We start from the raw sequence: 17,010 nt of genomic DNA on the forward strand, positions 1-17,010 counted from the left end.
TCTGCTCCCGACACACTCGCAGCAGTAACACGGCCGCTCTGACTGGAAACGCCCGACGGACGCTGGGTCTGCGTGTCTCGGACTGTTCCTAGAAAGTTCCGAGGAAGAAAGTGTACGTTGGTGCGTAAGAGTCGTCACGCGGCAGCCAATCACATCCAGCATGACCTCATATCTCTGACACAATGTGAGATTGTGTCATACATGGATGTGTGTGTGTGTGTGTGTGTACGAGTGCCTGAAGATATTTGTGTGTGCATGTTTGTTGTATATGGTTTAAAGAAATTTCCACTGTGTGTTTTTTCTGTTAGTCGGAATGTATTTGTGTATTGTATTTCAACATCCCCCATCTGCCGAACCCACAGGTCATATGGAAACAGTTACAAACAAAAAGTATTTTTATGAATCAGTCTTGTACTTAGCGGCGGGCCGGATCCTGCAATTACGCTGACAGTATAGTCAGCCTTTAATGCCGGGGTCAGGGAGGCAGAGAAACCGCAGTCTGTATACTCTCTGTACATCTGACCAAGTGGGGGAACGGCTGGTGTACAAGACAGTAAACATTACAGTAACGCTCACATCACCGAAACCGCTGTTTGTGGCAGCTTGTTCAGGAAAAGAGGAGAAACATGCGAACCATTAGAGAAGAGAGGCAGGGATTCCCTTCATGCCTCAGGCTCTATCAGTTATGAAAACACTTTAATCACCACTAACACCTGCGTGGGGACGCAGCAGCTCGGCTGCACGCGGCCCGACTTTCGCTGAATGCACCCAAAATGTCGGTGCATTGTAAAGCAATGAGCAAGCAGCTACAGTAAGTAGAGCACAGTCATGGGCGAAGCAAGAAAGCTGCTGTGCGAATTCCTGCTCCATTTCACTGCAGGAAGTGCTGCTGATAACTGTGTCCCATTCTTTAATTTCAGTGAGGACATCTTTCAAGTTGGCCCTAGCACATCTGAAGAAATGTGGTCTTATGTTTAACTCTCAGGGGTCTGATAAATATGTGCACGTGAAATGTTGTTGTTATCGCAACGAATGGGACTGACAGAAAATAAGGCACAACAAACTGAATCTGCCATCAAAGGCTTGACTCCAGCACATTCCTTAAACCGACACTGCACCCCAAAATACATCTTCTGAATTGTAAAGACTCACCCCACGGAGACTTGAAAGGTGTCTCTGAAGATGGGTGGTCGGCAGCTGTTTCTTTAACTTCAGTTAAAATGGACGCCTGCAGCCGTCCATCAGGACGCTGTGTTCCAAACACTCACAAGTTTGCTCAAATGTGGCTAAATACACGGTTTCATCGGCCTTTCCCGTCTCACGCTGGGGCCTTCCTTTGTATAATTTCAATTATTTTAATTATATTTTTTTACATTATTAATTTTTTCACTAGAACAAAGAAGAGAAAGGTTTGGCAGGTTAAGAAGTGGAATTTTTTTTTTTTGTCAAAAATGGAGCAAAAACCATGTGTGTATACGGAGATATTAAATAGTAGAAGCAAATAGGTAACCGACGACGACGGCGCCCAGTTTTATACAGGAAGCCCCTCCTACAGAGCAAACCACTGCTTTTTTTTAAAAATCAGTTAATTCATAAATGCAACATTTCTACTAGAGAAAACACACAGACCATGTCAACACACCCCTCTCACTGTATTATAACAGAGATATTTACAGTATACGTTGTTTAGGGCACACTGAAGGACCCCCCCCAGAGGGGGGTTTAAACACCAAACCCCCCTCTGCGCTGAACCCCGTGTAGTACGGTCTGGGGTCTCCCCGCTACTTGTTCCTTTAGATTCTCCCACTTCCTGTTTGGCAGTGGGAGCTTGTGGCTGGAGTTGACAGGTATCACACTGATTCAACATTAACGTTCAACATTAATCCAGCGTTGTGTAAAAACTGTTGGTTTGCACGCTGAAAGGACCGGAGCTGTGGGCTCGCATCTTCTGGCCACACAAGCTAACGCCAATGCCAGTCTCACCAGTTGAGGTACCTGGTTTTCTCTCTACAAGCCAGCAGGATGCCAGCAGTGAGGAGGTAAGAGACGTAATAAACACGATGCTGGGTGCGCCGTCGTCTTCGCTGTACATGTTCATTTCTGTGTTTATTTACCAACAATAAAACAGAGCACTTCCTGCATATGTTACAAATTAAAAGCCTGCCAGGAAAGGAAGGAATTATTCCCCTTTGGGGTTGGAATGCCTTTAATGTGAAAAATGTGTTTAGAAAGGGTTCAGTTTCATTCATGATAGTTTAATTTTGATATTTCCAAAAAAGTAAGAAAAAACAACAAACTGTAGTTAATCAGTAAGTGAAGAGAAGAGAAAATCCGAGCTGCAGAGTGGCGTGAACGACCTGTCTCTGTTGTGCTGATTAGTGCTGTGAAGATGAACATTACAACCCACTGAATTTATCCAGACCCCAGGTAAACATGGAGGAAGGTCAGGAGCAGATCATAAAACGGGGCGGCTTCTTCCTAAAATATGATCAAAACTAAGACAGAAATCAGAAATAAAGACGAGCAGCGTAAGTTTTGTCTCAAACAGAGGCCTGGTTCGCACTCCAGCGGGGGTACATGAAGGCCACTGTTTCTGGTCATTTATAGTAAACACATTTCTCCACAAAACCTGTTCAGATAAAAAAAGAGGTCAAGTTTACAAATCGTAGGTGATGTCTAAACACAAGCCACCGTGCCAAAGCTTTGCCTAAATACATACAGTCGGAAAGTGGGAAAATTATGATTTAAATTCAGGGAATTCGCTGATCAAGCATTAAGAAAAGACGGGAGCGCATTGAAGCATTAATGCCAACTTTCAGTACTTGACAGGTTCGAAACTTGGCGCTACAGACGCCGCTCGATCAGTCCCGATATAAGTATTGAGCACCGATGCCAAGCCTTAGGAGGGAGTGAATAGGAGTAAATTAAAACTAAAACGTTTGACAAAGTTGATCAAAGTATTTGCCTCCTAGCAGACCCAGTTTTGTCTATTAAAGAATGTCCTGTACTTGTTATTTCCCCTGCAGAGAGCGCTTTTATAAGGATCAGCATCTAATCAGAATCAAACATTGAGGCCTTAGTGAGACACAAATGAGACCAGGCCTTTAATGCAGAAGGCTTTGGACAAACACTCAAAGTGCATAATGTCTTTAGGCCAAGAAACACAAAGGATACCAAAATCAAATGTTGATACGCCACTTCTGCTCTCCTGAAATCCAGGGAAAGCCGACTAGTTGGACAGATTTGACCGTTACCCGTCCAAACTGCCAAAGAGCTGGCAAATGTGAGGCTTTTCTATCAAAAACACTGATTCATTAGAAGAGGAAACTGAATATAGGTTTTTACAAGGTTCCTTTTGTGTCTTTTTAGTCTCACTGCTCCAACAGTTCGTAGGTGTGTTTCCCATCAGCCGGCTGGTTGTTGTAGCTTATTACTGATGGACTGACTGATGGTCTCCATTTGTTATTGTTTTATAGAGTCTCTCTCCTGGCTGGTAATGGCCAGATCTGTGTGTAATCAAAGCCTTCTCTTAATCTGCTCTCCTCCACCCGTCTTTCTCTTTTCTCTTTCTCTCTTACAGATACATTCTGCCGATTCTCTCTTTGTCTCTTTCTCTTCTTCTTCTTCTTCTTCTTCGCCTCCTTTAAATCTTTCTCTTTTTCTCTGTTGGGACGACTTGTAAAAAGTTGTGAAAGAGCGACATGTGCAGAGCAGACTTCAGAACAGACAACCTTCTTTTTCCTCTCTCCCTCCCTCCGTCCCTCCCTCCCCGCCTCACATACCAGAGAAAACTCACCCACTTGCCAGAGAAAAAAAGGGAGGAAAAATTTATGTTTGAAAAAAGAAAAAAATCCCAACTTGGAACCGATCCGTACGCACCCATGTGTCATCATTTATTTCCAATGCAGGGTTCCTGGAATCAGCGCATTAGAATGGGGTGTTGAAATTGAGTTTTTCTGCTGTACTTTGGGGACAGGTGCTTTTTGGTAAAACCCCCGGACTTATCGGTGATTGAGGGAGCCTTTAAATGGAATAATTGCTAGCAGAGGGGAAAAATGAAGACCGGGAGCAGCGAGAAAAGACTCCTGATTTTCATCAGCCACTTGCTTTTCTACTTGAGATCTTCCTTCTTGTCTCTTTCAGTCTCTTAGCCCTGTCTCTCTGCCTCCACTTCTCCTTAACACCCTTCCGTTTCATTGCGTTCTTATATTGTCTGTCGCCGACATCCTCGACAGCCACCTCTTTTCTCATCTGATCATTCTGCTGGGCCCATCAACGTGTTTTCAAACCTGATTGGGTTTTAATAGCCCTGTTTTCCTGTTCAACATGACTCAGACCCACGCTGTTTAAAAGATAACTATGACCTGATCCTACACAAGAATTGTGTTTGTACCCAAAGCCTGATATAGCTGATTCCCCTGATTCCATCAGAGCTCCATTGTTTTCCAGAAACTCTTAAAACGCATCCCTGAGTCACACTGTTGCACTGGGTGAATTGTTCCTTCATCACCGTGAACACACACACTGTATTTATTCAGACTCATTCCCACACACACACACACCGTCCTGCTGCCCCAAATTCTCACTGAAGCACCAAATGTGGTTTAATCCACTGCCGAAAATAGTCCCCAACAAAGTCGCCATTTCCTCCTGTTTGTTTGCTAAAGACTACAGTGAGCAGCTGTTTTAGGAATTTACTGATCCTTCTCAAATAAATGAGAGTGTGTATTCACGATGGACTTTTAGCGCTCTACGCCTTTAGTAGGACCCGGTGGCGCAGGGTCTGAGAGCCACAGACCGGGAAGGGAAGTGAGAACATACTGATGCATTGCTGTTGCCCTCTGCTGTGGTGACAGGTCTACAGCAAAGATAGCAGCCTTGCTCTGGAAAGTTCTGTGGAAGCCTTGTGTTGAGCTCAATCCCGCTGCCCACAAAAATTGGCAAATTTCCCCCCTGCTGGCAGTGTCTGTTATTACTGGGCATACGCTTGATTTTAGTGAAAATACAAACATGCGAAATGCCAAACATCCAGGTTGGTTCATGACAGGCTACCGCTGTTCCCAGGTAGATCGCAGAGGGCAACCTGGTTGTCTTTTCCTAACTCATTATGAAGTGACCCCGTGATGTTTTCCAGCGAGGTCAAAGTAATGTGGTTAAGAAAGGAAAAACCATTTGTCTTTTGTTCTTTTCTTTTGCTATTCAGATCTGCTCCTTTTTTTCTAAAACAGAAATCCCCTGTGACTCCATGAAATGGCAGTAATCCCCGTTTTAAAAGCTATCGGGAGTTTGCTCTCCCTCCTTTTAATGGCTCGGGCCCAAGTGCCCTCTCCACCTTGTGAAAATATTTTCTCTCGCCAATGAAACATTAGAATTGAACCATCAAACCCCGCGCTAAAGAGCCCGCTGTTTTCGCCCCTGCTGGGTGAGGCGGGGTGGAGCGGGACTCCAGCAGCACCGCTTTGGTGTTCTCCAAAAACCGTGTATCCGCAGCACAGCCCCTGTCCGACACACTGTATGTCAACCTCCACTGGAATGTCTCCTTCAGTAGTTTACAAAAACATTTTTCCACACAGTGTCACATATACATGCAAAATGAGCTTTTCCAATCGTCATTAAAACTATATAATTAACATTACACTGGGTTAAGAATCCGAACCCACACTCCATTCCATCAAATGAAACCATTGTATGCATGAACCACTACACAGCACCCACGATTCAGTATGCAGCCCGGTTCGGGGTCATGGTTCACGACAGGACTGTAGTTTGGAGTTGTTTATACAGGATGGACTGACTGAAAGGGGCTCATGGAGGAGCGTTATGCTTAAGAAGTAATAAAAGTAGACATATGGGGGTGGTATGTTAAAGCAGGCTTTAACATGTGATCCGTAACTTTTCGTCCAGTGTTGAAACCCAAAAGATGGATCATGATGTCGTCACAGGCTCCTCCAGCTCTGTTTTGTTTTTTTTTCTGGGCGAAACACATGTTCAAATTTTTGTTTCACACTCTTAAAATGTGGACCAGGGCCCTGTTGTGTTGGTAACTGAGTTAAATTGATTTGATTGTTTATGATTTGACGCTACTATTATTACCTCTGCCGGTGGGGTTAGGTAATCACCCGTGTCGGTTTGTTTGTGGGTTTGTTGGTTTGTTTGTCAGCAGGATTACGCAAAAAACTACTGAACCGATTTGCACGGAACTTGGCGAAGGGGTGGGACCTGGGCCAGGGAAGAGCTGATAGAAATTTGGTCCGGATCATTTACTACGAATTTGATTTTTTTTCTCTGAAGTCTGGTGTATGTTGTTAGAGATTGGCCTTGGCAGAGGTCTGCGCTCTACTTAGCGCATTTTCGAGTTCTGTTCTCTGAAACTAGCTTTAAAATTATCCGGAGCAGCTGTGAGAGCAACCGGTCTTTAAGCCCAAACCTGTGAGAGTACAGGCTCCTTCACAGTTATCTGGATCATTACCAAGGCTGAACCCCTAACACGAACACATTTTTAGATACTAATGGTTTTCCAAGAAGAGGAATATATTGCTATAAAATTAGGCTAGTGCAACAGTGAGTATTTGGTTCGCAGGGAGCATCAATCCAGAGAAAGTCGCATTCCAAACTGAATGTATTGGAAAATTGGGACTAAAACACGGACTGTTTCGCTCCTAAAACTTTTAGTTTTCTTCTATAACTTCACTTTAAATCCATTTTCCAGATCCTTCATTCCGACATGTTTGGTATCTTTGGAAAAACTATATCTATGTGATAAATTGACACTGAGGTCCTGCAGGTTTGGATGATGCACGCTCGCCCTCGTGCTTTTGTAACTACAGGCCAATCGATGAGAAATTCCAATGGAGTTCAAGCAGTTTGAGAGTCCTGGGACCAAGCAAAACTATTCTAGTTAAACTGTTGAATGCAGAAAGCGAATGCAGTGTGGAAAATTGGTGGAAATCAGGCAGGAGGTTTTCAAGCTGTGGAAAGTTGTCGTTTTGGAGATAGCAGGTTTCTGCAGGGCACAGACGATTGGCAGGTAACTAACAAACCCCAGAAGGCTGACTGTAGCCTGGCTCAGATCAGACCGGCCCGGCCCGCGCCAGCCGGTGTTGAGTAATGCTGTTAGTAAATACCAGGCCAATTATTGCTAACGAGGCCCTAATTGGAGCCAGATGAACATTTATTGAATTTGTCAGAGAAAGGTAGAGTGGAGATAGCTAATGAAGTGCAGCCGCAGCGCCGGGCTGGGGGAACGCATAATTCACCTGGCAGTGCCACAGTGTTTTCCCATGTATGTGGTTTTATACTCAGTTAATACAGCAGAGACATCGTTAATAAAGAAGAAATCTAAAGGGAAAAAGTAGATCCTATTTGCCAGTCGACGTAATGATGTACTTCATTTAAGCCTCACTCGACGAGCAGTCGATGTGTCTCTCGGCGTGAATTCTGTCCAGATAGTTTCTGAGCCCTGAAGTCTTGAAGCATTTCAAGTCCCCGCACGAGTCCAAGCCTCCGAGCGCTGAGTGGAGGTCCTGAAGTCCCCCCCGTCCTCAGAACAATCACGTGTTTGGATGCCTCACACAAAGAGACTGACTGACACTGTGGTAGCCGCTTTTTACACTCACACACTCACACACACACACACAGTCCTGTTCAGCTGCAGTTGGTTATGTAACGTGGGAAATAAAAGGTGACACAACCACAGCCTCTAGAAGATGCATTTTCTATTCATCTTATGAGAAAAGATTTTTTTAGCTGCCTATAAACACATTTGCTCAGGTGCGGTAATGTTTTGAAGTGCTTCTACTTTACTCGAGTATTGTAAGTTTCTGCCACTTTATACTTTAGACTCCACCGCATTTCAGTTGGCAAATACTATACAGTCTACTCCACTGCATTCTTCTGTGGTTATGAGTTACTCAACAGACTTAAATTTTACAAACAAAACACACGATCCCCGAAATACACACGAAATACGATGGAGTTCTACAGGTTAAACTATCCGACAGTTTACAATGTAGTTAAATTAGCTCCAGCTCAACCAGCTCCAACATTCAAACGGTTCTGTTTTGTTAATGCATCAGTGCTGATATTCCAATAACAAATTATATATACTGTAATAATGTAACACTCTGAAAGGGACCCTCCACCCAACCAGTCCTTTTAGCTTAGATACTCTAACTACATTTTGTTGACAATACTTGTAAGTGCCATCTTGAAAGTAGGACTTGTGCTTGTGACAGAATATTTTTGTAGTGTTATTGCTTTTTTAGTAAAAGATATGAATACTTCTTCACCCACTGCTTCCAGCAACTGTACTATTTTTAAGTTTTCTTAATATTGTTAATATTGTGTGTGTAAAACATTCATTGCCAGCATTTTTACGCATCAGTTATATTAACAGTGGATTAAATGAGTATGTGAAAGGTGATGCTGCAGCTCTACAGAGCTCTTCAGCCTCTTTTAGCTCCAAGCTTTGGTTCAGTCTCTGTGTCCAGCAGCAGCAGCAGCAGCAGCAGCAGCAGCAGCAGCAGCAGCAGCAGCAGCAGCAGCAGCAGCAGCAGCAGCAGCAGCAGCAGGCAGCTGTTAACAGAGAAACATCTGTAAAAAGCCTCTGTCCACTACCTGCTCAGCAGCAAGCAGCCGACAGACACAGTCAGAGACCAGCTGGTGAACATGGTGGAGCATTTAGCAGCTGTCGTGTTGCTCTGTGTCCGCTGGATGTGGAGGTACAGGCACTTTAGCCACAACAACTTTAAAAGGGAATAATATGTCAGTGTTGCACGATGTCTGTTCTGCTGCCTCCAAGTGGCCAAACGGTCAATTTATGCAGCCTTAAAGTGCATACTCCTACAAAAACCATCCACATATACACTATGATTATGGTGTGGTTACCTTTAGGCATCTAAAACCTCATAGGTAAAGAAATACTAGCTTTTGTAGCTGGACTGGTCGCGATCCATTGTTGCCTGCTCGCTGCTGTGAATCCAAACGCAGTGCTCTTTAAAGGTCAACACCAACCACTAGTATTAGATGGAACACTAAAGCAGGACATGCTGTAGGCCAATGCGGGTCCATCAACCCGCCCTCCACACCCAACACACCCAGAGCTGCATGTGAACATGACCCGGAGGAGACTGGGTTGGTTTTAATTGGCTCGCACTCTGAAATGAGGTTGACGTGACCTCTGCCCCGATTCATCCTACATCTCCCTTTTTTGTTTTTTTTGTCGCTCCATCCTCCTCTTCCTCCGCCCTCCATCACGTCATTCATTCCTCCTACTGCCCCACATTTCCCCTCCCCCTCTCCCCCAACCTCTTTCTCATTATACGGTCACTTCTGATCCTGCCAACTGATGGTTCAGTGCAGCGAGGGCCTCGGGCTCCGCTCTCTGTCCCTTTGATTTCTATCCACAGACAACAAAAAGAAGGGCACGCATCCAGTGTATACACTACATGCAGACACACACACACAAAAAAAGCATACATGTGCAACTGTACACACGTGCACATACTAAACTGTGCTTGCTGTAGGTCTACACGTAGTCTGTAGATGAGTGCACTGTATGAGTCCGTCCGTGCACACATCTGTACAGTTGATGCTCGGCCATGTGGACACTCGCTGGTCACACTGTCCATCGACATTCCTCACAAACATCCGGTTCTATCCACAGCTGTGTGTGTGTGTGTGTGTGTGTGTGTGTGTGTGTGTGTGTCTGTGTGTCTGTGCAGAGCTTCTGTTGGATCAAAACCTCAAACCTGAAAAAGTAAAATCTTTCAGCAATAAAAAAAAAAAAAAGAAATACTCCAGCAGCTAATTAGCAGCCATATGTTTTTGACATTACAGGCCGACAGTGAAAACAAACTCAGCACACACACTTATGGATCATACCTGTAGAACCGACTGATGTCTTCATTAGTCGATTTAAAGTCTTGTCGGTTTCCTGAAACCCAAACTGTGAATCAGGCCGTACTCGGCAAACCAAAGTGCATTTAGCATTTTCTCTGACTGTTGTGGTCAAGTTCTCGCTAACACAAGGTCTTCTCTGTATAAGTAAAACATCCATTTTCAGCCCTGAACTGACCACTTGAAATTTTTTGAACCAGTTACAGGTCCCAGTGAACAAGTCCAAGTCTAACCTGCCACGATCGAAGCCAAAGGCAATTCAAACTCCGTCTTTCCTGCGTGAACCCTCCAAATGAGATGAATTAAGCTAAAGAAAATCAAGAGGCAGTGTGGCTCGCGCTGAGAAACACATCGCATCCCTCAGTTTTCAGCCTCGTCAGCGTTCCGCTTCTTCACAGCAGCTTGCGAGAGAAGAAACGACACTGAGCTGAGATTCAGGTGTGCTGCTGTTCGGGGGGTCAGATGTGCAAAGTTGGCACAACATATATAAAAGGGCTGGTGCGAGAAGATCTCGGGCTGGTTTACCCTGATTTCTAGTTTTAAATGTAAAACTCATATTTAGAAAATTTGTTTTATACAACAAAAAAAATACATTTTTCTCCACAGTCCAATGAAATAAATCTTAAAATTGGCATTGTTCATCAGTGTGAACTACCCTGTCTGTGGGGACAAATTCTCCCCCGATGTGAGAAACTCATGAATCCAAAAATCAATCAAATAAATATATAACTAGAGAAAATTTCATGATTGTTCTCACGGAAGTAAACATTTGCTAAATGAGTGATATATGGCAGAGTACAAGGCAAAAGTCACCATTAAACTTTATTAATTTATTATTTTTTTAGATATTTCCTGCTACTTTGAAAGGCTCGTGTAACAGAACAGTAGAAGGCATCCTGCCATATCCCTGCCGATGGAGAACAGCTTCCTCCGAATAATTCTGGGACCGTTTTGATTTCCCTGTGACCATCATTGTGTCCTGACCTACCTGCTGAGTGAAGCCTTCAGACGCTCTTTGACACCTGACTCTCCTCTGTAACGTTGCCATCTCTTGGACAAATTGTGTATTGCGAATTCAAGTGGAATCAGCCAACATAGGGACATCGATTACACCGTGGATTATAGAAACATGGGAGAAATATCAGTGACATGCGTCTCCCCGTCAATTTATACTTGGACTCTATAAATTCAGGCTTGCACGCACACACACACACACACACACATCCTAAGGTATTTACAGTCCAAGTCCGCCTCTGTTTGTCAGCTGGGCTTCATTCACAAAACGTGGCTCTGCTGGCAGCATTGCCTCTGCTTTCTATTTGGGGAAGAAACTAAAAAGAAAAAGAACCACTAGCTTTGTTCTGAAGGTCCGTGTTTGTTTTTTTCAGATCTGTCTGCTCTCTCTCTCCCCGTAAAGCAAGATGAATCCAAGCGGAGAGCCAGAAATTCGGGAATAGATTGGGTTACACTACTTCCCAGAGGCAAAAGTGGCTTATATGGGAGGGTCGGCCATGACAGTTGGCAGTTCGGGGCGAATTTGATATCATAATTTACATCTGCCATAAACACACAGAAATTAAACACAGACCTACTCTCCCTCTGAAATACAACCATGGGAAAACTGGGCATTTTGGCTGCAAAAGCTCTGCCCTGACCATAACATGAAATCCACGCTCTTATGATTAGATGTAACATGTTTATCATTGCTTACACAAACCGATGGAAAGTATTTGCTTGGCCTGGCCCACGCTGACTGCATGTGTACAGAGCAGGGGCTTGGGAACAGGTATTAGGTTCTGCTCAGGAGATGGTTTGGTAATGACTCGCTGTTTAGATGTGAAGATTGTGCTGACTTTTCTGGTTTCCTTGTCTCTGAGGTCTAGCGTGTATTTTGATCTGAAGTTGAATGAATTGTAATAATCATTGTTTTTAACTGTTTGGGTGTGCGGTGGAGGATGTGTGCATTTTTACATGTGATGTTTCTGCATGTGCTCATTACGGAGTGTGTGTGTGTTGACATCTCCTGATTAGCTCTGGCACCGCCGAAAGGGAGGCTTATGGAAGATTAGCTTAGCGGGACGGTTTCCTGTCAGATCTGCAGAAATCAAGTCTTTCCACTCCGAGTGCCAACAGTCGGCAAACACACGCAGCGCCCGAAAGATGTTGGATATTGTGGACACAACTTTTCTGCCAGTTCTGTAGAACGAAAAATGTGTTTCTGTCAAGCGGCCAACACCGAGGTCGGAAACCGAAGCCAGCACGGAGGTTGCCCCAAGATGCACTGCCACTAACGGCCACCAGGTCGAGGCTCCGGCAAAAGAAAAAGCTGTGATTTCAGATCCACAGTTTTGATGCTTGAAGAGATGTTTCTTGCTTCTTTCATTTTCGGTCAGGTTTCTGAGTCAGCATCAGCACAGAGTATTGTGAGTTATTTTGGGCGTCCAGGAGTCTGGAAGTAAAAGTCCAGTTTATTTTCCACAAGTGCTCCACCTAAACGACTGTACGTTTGTTTGTCCCTATCCTCAGATCCCACCTACCAGCGGGAGGGGTACTGATCACGGTTTGGTTCATTTAGACACAAAAATAACTTGGTTAGTTTTAGGAAAAGATCGTGGTTTGGGCTAAAACGAGTACTTCCTGAAGGTTAGAGGACCTTCATCATCATGGCAGCAATAATAAACACACGGTTAAGGTTGTCAAAGGCCACGGATAAAAGAAACAGCATCGATCCGTAGGGCCGTCCATCCACCCTGACCTTCTATAGGCCTGTTGGAGCTCTTCAGGTCTTGGATCGGCGTTCAATCATCAGCGCAAAAGGTCAACGGTTGTGTTAGAAAATATCCGGTTCTCTGATTAAAAATTCAGGGGTAAAATTGACGGAAGGAAGTCAACTACCCAATGCTCCCAGTGTGCATTTCAGTACGACACATCCGATCACAGAGCTAAAAATGCTTTTGCTGGAGCTTAAGTTTGCACTTTAGAAACCCCATAAAAAATTGGTCACTTAAAGTCAGTTCGTTCGCAGGTTCCGGAGCAGGTTTGAATGAATTCAGCAACTATGACTGTGACAGGTTTCGTTACCAACTGCAGCAACATAGGGTTCTGAATTTGCCACAGCCCTGACTCACCCAATGGCAGCCGGGGTTCATGCTTTCTCAGAACCAAAGTTGTATTTAATGGCCATGACATAAACCTGGATCGTTAAATGATCCAGGATTCGGTAACACTGCGAGCAGTTACAGAATCCTGTGCAGCCTCATTTAGACATGTTTTGACCGCCAACAAGGCGAGTGGGTAGGTAGGCTGGAGAATGTGTGGCTGAAATGGAGTTGTCTTACCCACAAAGTTTTCAAATGTGGACCAAATGCGTATTTATCCTCCTCCTTTCTTTATTTCTGTCACTCTCCTTAAACCTCCTGCTGATTCGTCCGCTGACTCTTCGCCGCCTGACAGGTGACTGACTGTATGAATCGTTTAGATGGAGAGCGGGAGGGACGAGGGGGCGGAGGGGACGAGACAAGAGGAGATGCAGCCACGTGATTTTAAGCTCTTTGTTCTGTCTGCTGTGTTCCCATTGGCTCGCACATGCACACGGAATAAGAGCACGTACAGTAGATACGGTATGTTGGCTGCTTATGCACGAGACTCTGGTTTTACTACGCACACACGCATATGCCCTTAAAAGCTGTATACACCGATCAGCCAAACCATTCAAACCATTTACTGGTTTGAATGGTTTGGCTGACCGGTGTATAGCGTCTGCGGTCCCTTCTTTCTAGTTTTCATCTCGGTTTTATTCTCAGTAGTGTAGACACGGCGTCCACGTATCGCTGTCACCCACCAAACTGAAAAAAAATGAAAATAATCACAGTCGGAAATACTACGCAGTACGCACGCACCGGGAGGGTGACCTCATTTATTTGTTTGTTCATCAGTGCCGTAAATTCGGGGCGCAGCGGCGACATGCGTGATCTATTTGTAGAGGAGACTTTTTTGAGAGTTTGACAGTTTGATAGGTCGACTCTAGTGAATATTTAAACAATCAATCCAGCTATTAATTATTAATTAATTAATTTTTTTAGGGGAAGTTTTGTCCATGAAATAAATAAAGTGAGGAATTCTCTCATTTGAGAAGCTGAAACAGAACAGAACAGGCTGGAAGAGAATCTCTGGTGTTTTTCATTGATGAGCAGCTGATTTAATGTCAGTCGACTGGTCGACTAATCGATTAATCTGCTAATTTGCGCACTTCGGCCCCAAGCTGGTTTGTCCTGCCCCTCCTCTGTTGATCTCAGCTCCACGTTTACCCCTCACCCCCTCCTCTTGAGTACACACTGCTTTTATCTTAGCGCCGATCCCCCATCCCCTCAGCCCCTGGGTGAGGTCATTTCCTCTCTGGCTGACTCACAGCGCTCACACCTCTGAATGAGGGCGGACGTAAAAGAGTGTTGGGTGTCAGATCTGCATCCAGAAAACGCTGTTTGTTGGCTCAGATTTCAGATTTTTATGTCTCTCGCCTTCATCCTGGCAAAGCACAGCGCAATTAATACTCAGATATACACAAGGGAATGTGTATGCGTACCCCTCCACTACACTCACACACTGATATATGCATAAGTAGACACTCAATAGCGCTGGAAGACAGCCTGAAGGCCCTTCAACTAGGATATTGACACACAGGTTCCATGGACCCATTGGTGTCGCGTTGACAGGATTCGAGATTTCCTCTTTGGCAGACTGGTCTGTCTCGCAGCCATCATCATCATCATCACCATCATCAGCAGGAGCAGGAGCAGGAGCAGGAGCAGGAGCAGGAGCAGGAGCAGGAGCAGGAGCAGGAGCAGGAGCAGGAGCAGGAGCAGCAGCAGCAGCAGCAGCAGCAGCAGCAGCAGCAGCAGCAGCAGCAGCAGCTGTGTTTTAGCCCCAGGAGCTGCCTGAGTCCAGGCCCTGCCCCTCTCTCTCCTTCCTCCCTCTCTGGGAGTATCACGCTGCATCATCAGCCTGAGCTCCTGGCTCCCAGCCATCCGTCACAGCCTGCGCTCACTTCCGGGGGTCAGGTATCTCAGACAGCCTGGGGCAGGGGGAAAGGGGTGCCGCAACATCTGATCCTGATCCAGTGAGCCCACTCCCGTAGTCTTGGAGTCAGTTCCGGCCTTTTAAAGTCACTCTTCCCTTAAAAATTGGACCTGTCCAGCTTGGGGTCCACCTGGCAGAGAGCGATCTTTGTACATCAAGTAAAGGTACACCCTGTGATATAAAATCCAAGTTCTCGTAGCGATGGACAGGCCCATTTGTTGATTAGCCCCAAAAGGCCTTTCAGTCAGGCGGCAGGGATAAACGACCCAGCCAGCCCTGCATCAGATCCAGTATTTTTGACTCTCTGCCCCCTACAATAAAACATGACATCAGCTGTGGTTTAAACCGAAATAGACTGTTAAGTCCACACACACACTATGGTAGCTGTAACCTTTTAGTCTGTGACTGTTTGGTCAAGAATAGAAACAGCGGTTTCCACTGCGGGTCCGCACAAGGCCAAACCGAGGCCCCATCATATTTATTGCTTGCTTATTTTTCTATGATTATCAGTTTTGGAGACAGCTGTAGATTGAACTTCGGTTGCTGAGAACCAGCTGACTTGTGTCCAAAGCACAGCATTTTGAAAACTGTGAAGTACACAAAGTGCCACAGAGTTTGCAGGATTTTCTCTCTTACCGTTATATAATAATATGATATTTTTCTAAAATCTTTACATGGCCGTTGGTGTGAAGATAATTTGAACACCGAAAGCCTCTGTGGAAAATGTGCTTAGACATTTTTCTTTTTTTTCAGTAATTCAGCTGGGGTCATTGTTGTTGTTTGTTGTTGTTTAAGCCATTGTTTGACTTGTGTAGTGAAAACTTTAAGTCAAATCAGGTGGAACGGTGTGTGGGAAAGGCCCTGTACTGGATGAGAGAGGGGACGAACACAGGGATGAAAGGAGGGATGGGTGAGGATACCGATGGAGGGATGAAGCGGGAAGGTAAATGGACAAAACGAAAGGAAGGTGGGTTTTCAAAAAACAGCAGAGGACGGGTGAGTCGGGTTTTGATTAGGTTTGACGTGTGATCAGAGGTGTTTCTGAGCCGTTAAGCATAATTACTATAACTTCATTAGTTGAGCAGGAGGTTGTAGAATTGAGATTCAAAGCAGAAATGTTCTGCTTTCCTCAGGTCACGCAGACACAAAATGAACACGAGGAAACCGCAGAGTTCACCGTCATGGACCTTAAGGCCATTATGTGATTTCTGCTACAGAACCGTGTAGAGCTAAAACAGGGTTTACTTCTTATTTATGTCCACCGCTTCGTCCCAAACAGCCTTTTATGTGATTTCATTCAGAACTCCGTGTCAGCTCAGATGATTTGCCGACAGGCTTGGGTTTCATATAATTGAAGAGTGCTTTTGATCTTGTGTTGTAAAGCAGAGTTGGCCGGGGCGCTCACTGGTCCCGCGGAGAAGAGGTGAATAATCCACTTCCAGCTCAGGCCTCGCTCTGCAGCAGCACTCAGTGTCTGAGTGTCTGGGCTCAGTGTGTGCTGTTAAAGAGATTCAGATCCTGTTTTGCTTCATGCCTCTTGTTCTTTTGGCATCATTAAAGCAAAACAATGGCGCTCGAAGTAAATAGCCATGGAAACGCAGAGATGGCTGCAGCTAAACACTGTGGAGCAGCCAGGGTTTTTTTTTTCTCTGCAGCCACGTGACCTGCTCTTTCCCACTGAAACCGCCGCCGCAGGCTGCATGCAGCACACTCGTCTTGACCTCATCTCCACACACAACACATACGGTCCTTGTAGTGTATATTATGGGATGTACAGCATGCTTTTGGTCATAATCGACCGCATCAAAGAAGGCTGGAAAACAAGCGTCGGTGTGTGTAAATGCAATTGAACTTGTGTCGCAGTGTTGGACGCTGGAAGTCAACACGTCACACAGTTGGGTGTTTTTTTGTTTGTTTTGTCGTTTTTTTGGTTTTGTTTTTTCTCACCAAATTAAAGTTGGCAGACGGGCTGGAAAAGCTTATTGACTGGCCTCCATAACAAACCCCCTCCACTGGTGCCGTTTCATCCCAAAAAAC

The sequence above is a fragment of the Xiphias gladius genome, chromosome 6 (assembly GCF_016859285.1).
Source record: "Xiphias gladius isolate SHS-SW01 ecotype Sanya breed wild chromosome 6, ASM1685928v1, whole genome shotgun sequence".
NCBI classification, from domain to species: Eukaryota; Metazoa; Chordata; class Actinopteri; order Istiophoriformes; family Xiphiidae; genus Xiphias; species Xiphias gladius.